Here is a 7,072-nt window from a genome sequence, read left to right on the forward strand (position 1 = left end):
CAGCATCACAGCTACAATGTATGTGCGTGCCTGTGTTTGTGTGTGTGTGTGTGTGTGTCATACTACTGATACTGCATGAGATTACATGACACATAATAATAAGGCCTCTAAAGAAAGACTTCTGACAGTTGCTTCCAACCACATACTGTTCATGGTTGTTGAAAAAAGGGGTAATTTGGCATTTTGACAAAGATACAGAGTAGAAACAAAATAGAAAACCTATACAAAACATATTTCTATGCTTGTTCAGATACTCTGATTTCAGTCTCTTCATTATTTCAGTGTCTGAGTAACCCCTTCCTTTCATGTGCACAATGTGTGTTAAGCTTATCTGTGCACACATGGTAACTGTTAATGTGATAATGTGGGTTACCATTTCAACCCATTGTTCTTTACTAACAGCAGTCCACTACTGCTGACAGTCTTCACAGTATTTACTCATCTGTTCAAGATTCTAATTTGTCTTGTATACTTGACCTTGTGTATGTTGGGGTGTGGAATGCAGAGCTGGCAGTGGTTAGGTGTGGTGGTTTACAGTAGAATGGTGTGTCATCTTTACTGGAACAATTTTCAAAGCAAACAGATCATCACTGCAGACTTGTACTTCCCCTAAGCTCTTGTCAACCTTGAAATGTGCTCAAAGTAAATAAATAAATAAATAAATAAAAAATCTCTAGACTCTGTAAACATTACACACCCTTCAGCCTGCTTTCAGACTCTACTCGCTCTTCCCTGCCCTTCCCATACAGCAGATGTCAGTGTTCCACATGGGCAACATTTTGAGAAAGCTATTGTTAAACTGGGATTTACACAGACTGGAAAAGCAGTGACAATGAGCCATGGCTTTGACTGTGGTGTCAGACCTGTTTGACTGCCTCCAGTCAAAGAACAAGGAAATGTTTCTGCAAGAAGACACCTTTGAGTCAGTGCGCAGAGTGATCCAAAAGGAGAGTGATAAAAGTGTCTGTCTTGAATACAAATTCTCTTTGTTCTCTTATAAAGATCTGTGTTCACATACGATTTTAAGTCCTCTTTTTGAAAGATCCTGTGAGCCACTAACAACAGCAAAGAAACCCTAAATAATGCCTCATATCATGCCTAGCTATGTGTTTTTCTACTCAATCCTGCTTTTCATAGAAAAATAATGCACTTTTTACAATATTCACCACATCAGTTATACAGCTATTCTCATTGGTTATTATGCAGATGATGATTTTACATATAAAGTATTTCATCTCAATCAGTTACAACATTTATTTGTTGTTTAGGTGTTAATGTATCAGTTACAATGATCCAATACTATTACTTAATTTACTGATACTTAAAATATGTTTGGCAGATTTCTGTACATAAGTAAAGTTTTGAATGCAGGGATTTTACTCAAAGTATTACTACTTTAATTTAGTAAAGTAGCTTAATACTTTACACAAAATGTATAGAAGATACCTGCAGACCTTGGAATAGCCAGTACTCACTCAGTGCTCAGTATTACTTTAAACTACTAAGATTTCAGGTAAACAAGAAGGAAATGTACAATCTCTCTATGGTCTTGAAAGACGTCACATTCAAAACATGTGGTCAACTTTTCTCACAATACAGTGGTTCCTCTTTATAAGAACTGGTTCTCAGAGGAAATGAATTTTGGCATCAATCTTATTCTAACACTAAGACGAGATCTTCCAGCATGTCATTTTGCTTGCAGTTAGTTCCACTGAAATGAGTTACATATGTTACATATGCATAGTAGTTGTTGTAGTTGTGGATATATTTACAAATGGAAAATGGTGGAAAATAACTATCAGTACTGCAAATCAGGAGGTAACTGATAGCAGCAGTGGAAGGAAAATAGGACTTCAATATATTTGTGAATGTTGCAAAAGATCTTGTTTTAAAATGTGGCTAAATTTATGTGACAAGCAAATCTCTGTTTCTCTTATTTGACAGTTAGTTAACTGTGTAAACATGCTAAATATAGCATTCTGATGATACACATTTTTGTCCAGCAGGGGCATTCATCCAAAATCAAGGTCCTTATAACACCTACTGTCACCATCATTAAAGGGGAATACCACAGATTTTTCACAAGGTTCATGTACTTGCCATGGTAACTATTATTCAGCCCGTGAAAACTGAAATGTCATCTGTGGCTCTGGAGCTTTATCACGTCCAAGAAGATAAACCTGATAATGATATCATCACCTGAGGACATCATTGTCAGGTGATGATATCTGAACCAACAGAGGACAGACAAAAATTAGAGCCATCAGGAGAGCTGTAAACTCAAATGTGCTGTTGTGATGTCACTACAGGTCCACCCTGCTGTAACTGATTTTATACAGAATATCCTCCATCTCTACTCCTGATGTTAAACCCATCTCTTTAGCTCCACTTGGGTGGGTTCCTGTGTGAGTCAAGCTCCAAAAACACTGGATCCTATGGGAATTCTGTAGGATCCAGTGTTCCCATAATGAAACTGCTGCATTATGGGAAGTGTAGGATCCACCATTGTTGGAGCTCACAGGAAATAAATCCAGGATATTTCAGCCACTGCTGCTATGATTTTGACGATTTCTTTTCTTGTGTAGAGCATAGCTCTGGAGATGGCAATGTCTGTCATCTTTTAAATGGATTGTTACAACATTTTGTAGAAGATGAATCAAGTGCACGTTCATTCAAGAGTAAAATGTCATAATTACCTTTGTGAGTGGTGGTGTGTGTCCAAGTCAGGAAGTTGCATCCTATAATTCTATTTGCAACCTGAGCTATTTCAGCAACAGCTGCATGTAGAAGAGATCTGTCCTAAAACTGAACAACTTTGTTGAACCAACTCAGTTCAACTAAACTCAACTCAACTCAACTTTATCCACATAGCACCTTTCATACAAACATGTAGTCAAAAGTGCTTCACACAGCAGCAGGAGTCAGGGTACATGAAAAAGAGTAGGGTTCTAGATCTTCTGTATCAGCATCTGATGAAATTAATGAATGCGGTGTTGGATCAGATGGATGTGGTAGCTTACTGTCTGGTGTTTGATAAAGAGAAATACAGAAAGTAAGTAGTATATCATACTCAGTGCCACACAGTATACCCTCAGTTGGAAGTTGATTAGGAACCCCTCATTAAAACTAATGTGCTCTAATCCAACAATTCTGCAATAAATCCTACCTTGATGAAGGTTAGAATGTCCAGTTTGTGTTGAAACAGTTTCAGAGAGGTATTGATTCAACTGTATGGTTATTTTATAAGTTGCAGTTTAGGGTACTATTGAATTGTATAGGATCATTCAGACAGGAGTGTGAACAGTTGTTTGTCTCTATGTGCAACCAATGTCAGCTGGGATAGCTGGGATATTTTGTGTTCACTTCCCTCTTAGTCTCCCAATAGTTGACTTGCAAACACGCCAAAGTCTCTCCAAGTTCTGTGTTGACTTCAGAGGAGCTTTGAAAGCTTTAGTTTACTGGCTCCAAGCTAAGATGTAATATCTGTATGTGATCAAAAGGGAAAAAAAACAACTAAAACATACTATTGCTATTTGTCAAACTTTTTTCAAACAACACACACAGACGTCACAACAGATTCCACAAATTTGAGTCCCATGTTTTGCTCTTGGAGACGGCAGCACTGGGACCAAAGTTCCAGAAAAACATTGGCATGTTCCTAAAAATAAAGGCCTTAGGAGAATTATAGCAGTGTGCACAGTCTGTATCTTTCCTTTAGTTATCTTTCATCTGTTCAGCACTGCACCAATGAATGGATGAATTTGTTAAGTCATTATGTCAGAAGTTGTGGCTACAATAAAATTCTTATTAGTCAGGAGTTTATTGACTCACTGGCAGAGGTATCATCAGTAACTGTTGCAGATATGGACAATTTTGACTTGATTTCATTTTATTTTAACCTTTGAATGAATTATAATGACGTACTTAGTCACTTGCCATTAAGCATGGAGTAATTATTAGGAGACACTTAATTCGATCTTGTTCCCACACGTTACAATATTTTTTTCCATTCAAAAGTCACCAGAGGGACTCTGTAGTTTTCAAGCAATATTGTGGTAATGGAAAGTGAAGGGGTTTTTAGAGAGCTCAGTAACCTGTTGAAAATACATTCCAGTCACTCCAGTTCTGCTATGATGTGTAAGCTGCTAAGTTTTGTGGGAATTTTTTTCTCTTGGGACGTCACAATCCCTGTGAATTCAGATGTGCATTCTCAGTTGTACTCTAATCCTGCACGGACTCATTTCTGTTCACATGTGTCCATGAGAAAATGAGTGGTGAATAATTATTCCACTTTGATGGTTTGGTTGGTGAAGTTTGCCTTTTCAGTACAGTTCATGTGTATGTTCATATGTATGTATACATTTATGCTGCAGTCCCATCCTCTATATATATGTTTTTGTATATATCTTACTAGTTTACTTAGCTGTGAGATACATTGTTTAACAGATGACGGGCAGTGAAAACTCTGTCTTTAAAGGCAGCAGCACCAGACCCACCAGAGGGTGCTACTTACCAGTGCAACATGGCTGTAGATAATGGGTACTGACTCACTCTAACACTGCAGAGTTAGTGCCATGACACAGTAGGTCAATATGTACTGTATGTGATTTAACATTACTGTGCTCATTACCAGCTATGTGAAATGCTGACACTGTGTTAACTCAACTTTATTAGTAATTAGTTAATGACTTTATTATCAACTTGATTAGTTATTAATTATTGAGAGGTCTTCACAATAATACTGTATATTTAATACAGCAGTCCCATACTTCAAACAAAGGATTTATTGCAGCTCTGCAGTGGCCTTTCAGAGCCAGACATGTTTTCAGTGAGACATTACATTACCTTATGTTACTTTCAGAAGATGATGAGTCTCAGAGTATCAGAGTCATGAAATCTGAGTCTTCCATTCATTTTCACATAGCCAGTGGACACCATAGAACTTCCAAACCCTACAAAAAATATTTTTTAAAAACGTAACCCTGATGTCAGTATCAAAGGAGCCACGGTGATCACGTTATTAGAACTGGGTGATTTATTGGTCAGTAACACAAACCCTACCTGAGAACCTCAAACACAACCCTGTCAGTCTGCCAGCACAGCAGGGCATAGGCCAGAGAAAAGACCTGCCAAACAGTGTGTTTGTACTCAGTTCAGAAAAATAAAATTCCAAACACACAGAGAAACTTACAAGTGTAATGAAAAAAATGTCCATAATACTGAATCACAGTGTCTTGAAAAATCTGCAAGCATCAGATGGTTCTGAGTTATCTACTAAGCTTATACCCCAATGCCTGTGTCAACAGAGGTAAGAAAATGTATAGAACAAACCTTTAACAAACTTTTTAGCTTTGGCTTAGTTCACCAAAAATATTTGTCTCTTTAGCTTGTAAAATGCTTGATGTTTGTTACCGGTTTTGTGCTGGGCAGATAAGTGTACATTGGTGTGTCTGAATTTGTATGTTAGAAACAGCTGCTTATGGCCTCATATGGGGAGGCGCTTTGAAAGCAACCACATGGTCAATGAGCAGAACCAATATAATGGTCTACAAATATCTAAAAGCACAATTTGATGTTAATTCCCTGTCTCTCTCTTTCTATTCATAGCAGCTTTTTCATGCCGTACAGTCTAGACTCAATGTTAACATAAAAACTTAATACAAGAGGTTGAGATCTGCCCTCTGATGCTAACTTCAGTGGAAGAAAAGAAGTGATAGAGGCAAAACCTTGCTATTGTTGGAGATAACTCCTGGCAAATAAAGGAATGGAGTTTGATACTGAACTTGCAAAGTTTGGAGTGATAAGCAATTTGCTGTCAATGCTAATCTGATTGGAAGACTTACACATAGGTCCTTTAATGGAGCTTTGAAGGATGTGCAGTAGAGAAGCTTCAGAGACACAAAACCAACTGTCTTGCACACAGTTTCCTCCCCCCTTTAACCTGGCACCTTCTGGCTTGGCCAGCTTGATTTATAGTACCTTTGTTTTAAGCCACACAGCCACTTTGAATCAGTCAATGTCTTTGTTGTGACACACACACACACACACACCTGTATACAGTATTCCTGGATTAGATTACATGTTGTGTATTTTCATTCATAGTACTGAATAAGTTCTGTGTGTAATGCACAAAAGTGAATATTGCCAACTTCGATCCTTCGAGCTCCAAATCCTTCAACCCTTACGAACTATTGATAGGATAATTCTGAATGTAAGTTCTGAATTGAGAATTATGAGACTGAATTAGTGAATCAGTTTTTTTTTTTCCTGCTTTAGTGCTGAGATGTTTTAATTCTGGTTAAACTATGTAAAGCTTTGTTTTGAAAAGTGGTATAAATGACGTTTGTTATTTATTATCATTAGATGAAAAGACAAAGGATGACTAAATGTATCCATTCATTCCAAGGGGGACATAAATGTCCGAACTAAATTTTACAGCAATCAGTTGCTCATATATTTAGGTCTAAACTATATGCCCAGCAGACAGATAGTGCAGGCTGGTGTTGGTATCAGCTTTCAGAGGAGACTGCCATCAGCTGAATACTTCATCACAGCCAGCTGACCACCAGTCACTCTCTGCAGCTGCATAGAGACTACAGACCACTCTGTGCCAATGAGCAAAATGCAAATACAGTGGCTGTTTACACTGTTGGATGGTTTCATTATTATTTTTAAGTAAATACTGAAATAATATTTTTGTAGTGTCTATGTATTTTCACTCTGCACTGGCCTTTTGCATAAAAACTGATTTGAACAGATGTAATTGAAGTTGTAGAGGTGACTTTCACAGTTTTACATGCAGTCAGCATTTATGTTGCAAAATGTGATATTTATTTAAATGTATGGGTAAGTTTCCCTCCAGTTAAAATGTGCTTTCCTTATTGTTTGGGCATCACTGTAGAGTCACTGAACAGAGTATTCTCACCTCTTCTCAAGTTTTCAGTTACATTTTAAAGAAAATGTTTTGTGGTAATTATTTATGATGGTGTTATCTGATAAATGCCTTTCAAAAATATCTGCTCTTCTTTTTTTCTTTTTCTTATTTTGGCATGACACGTACTAATTTAAGGGA

Source organism: Lates calcarifer, unplaced genomic scaffold (assembly GCF_001640805.2).
Source record: "Lates calcarifer isolate ASB-BC8 unplaced genomic scaffold, TLL_Latcal_v3 _unitig_950_quiver_259, whole genome shotgun sequence".
Classification (NCBI taxonomy): domain Eukaryota; kingdom Metazoa; phylum Chordata; class Actinopteri; family Centropomidae; genus Lates; species Lates calcarifer.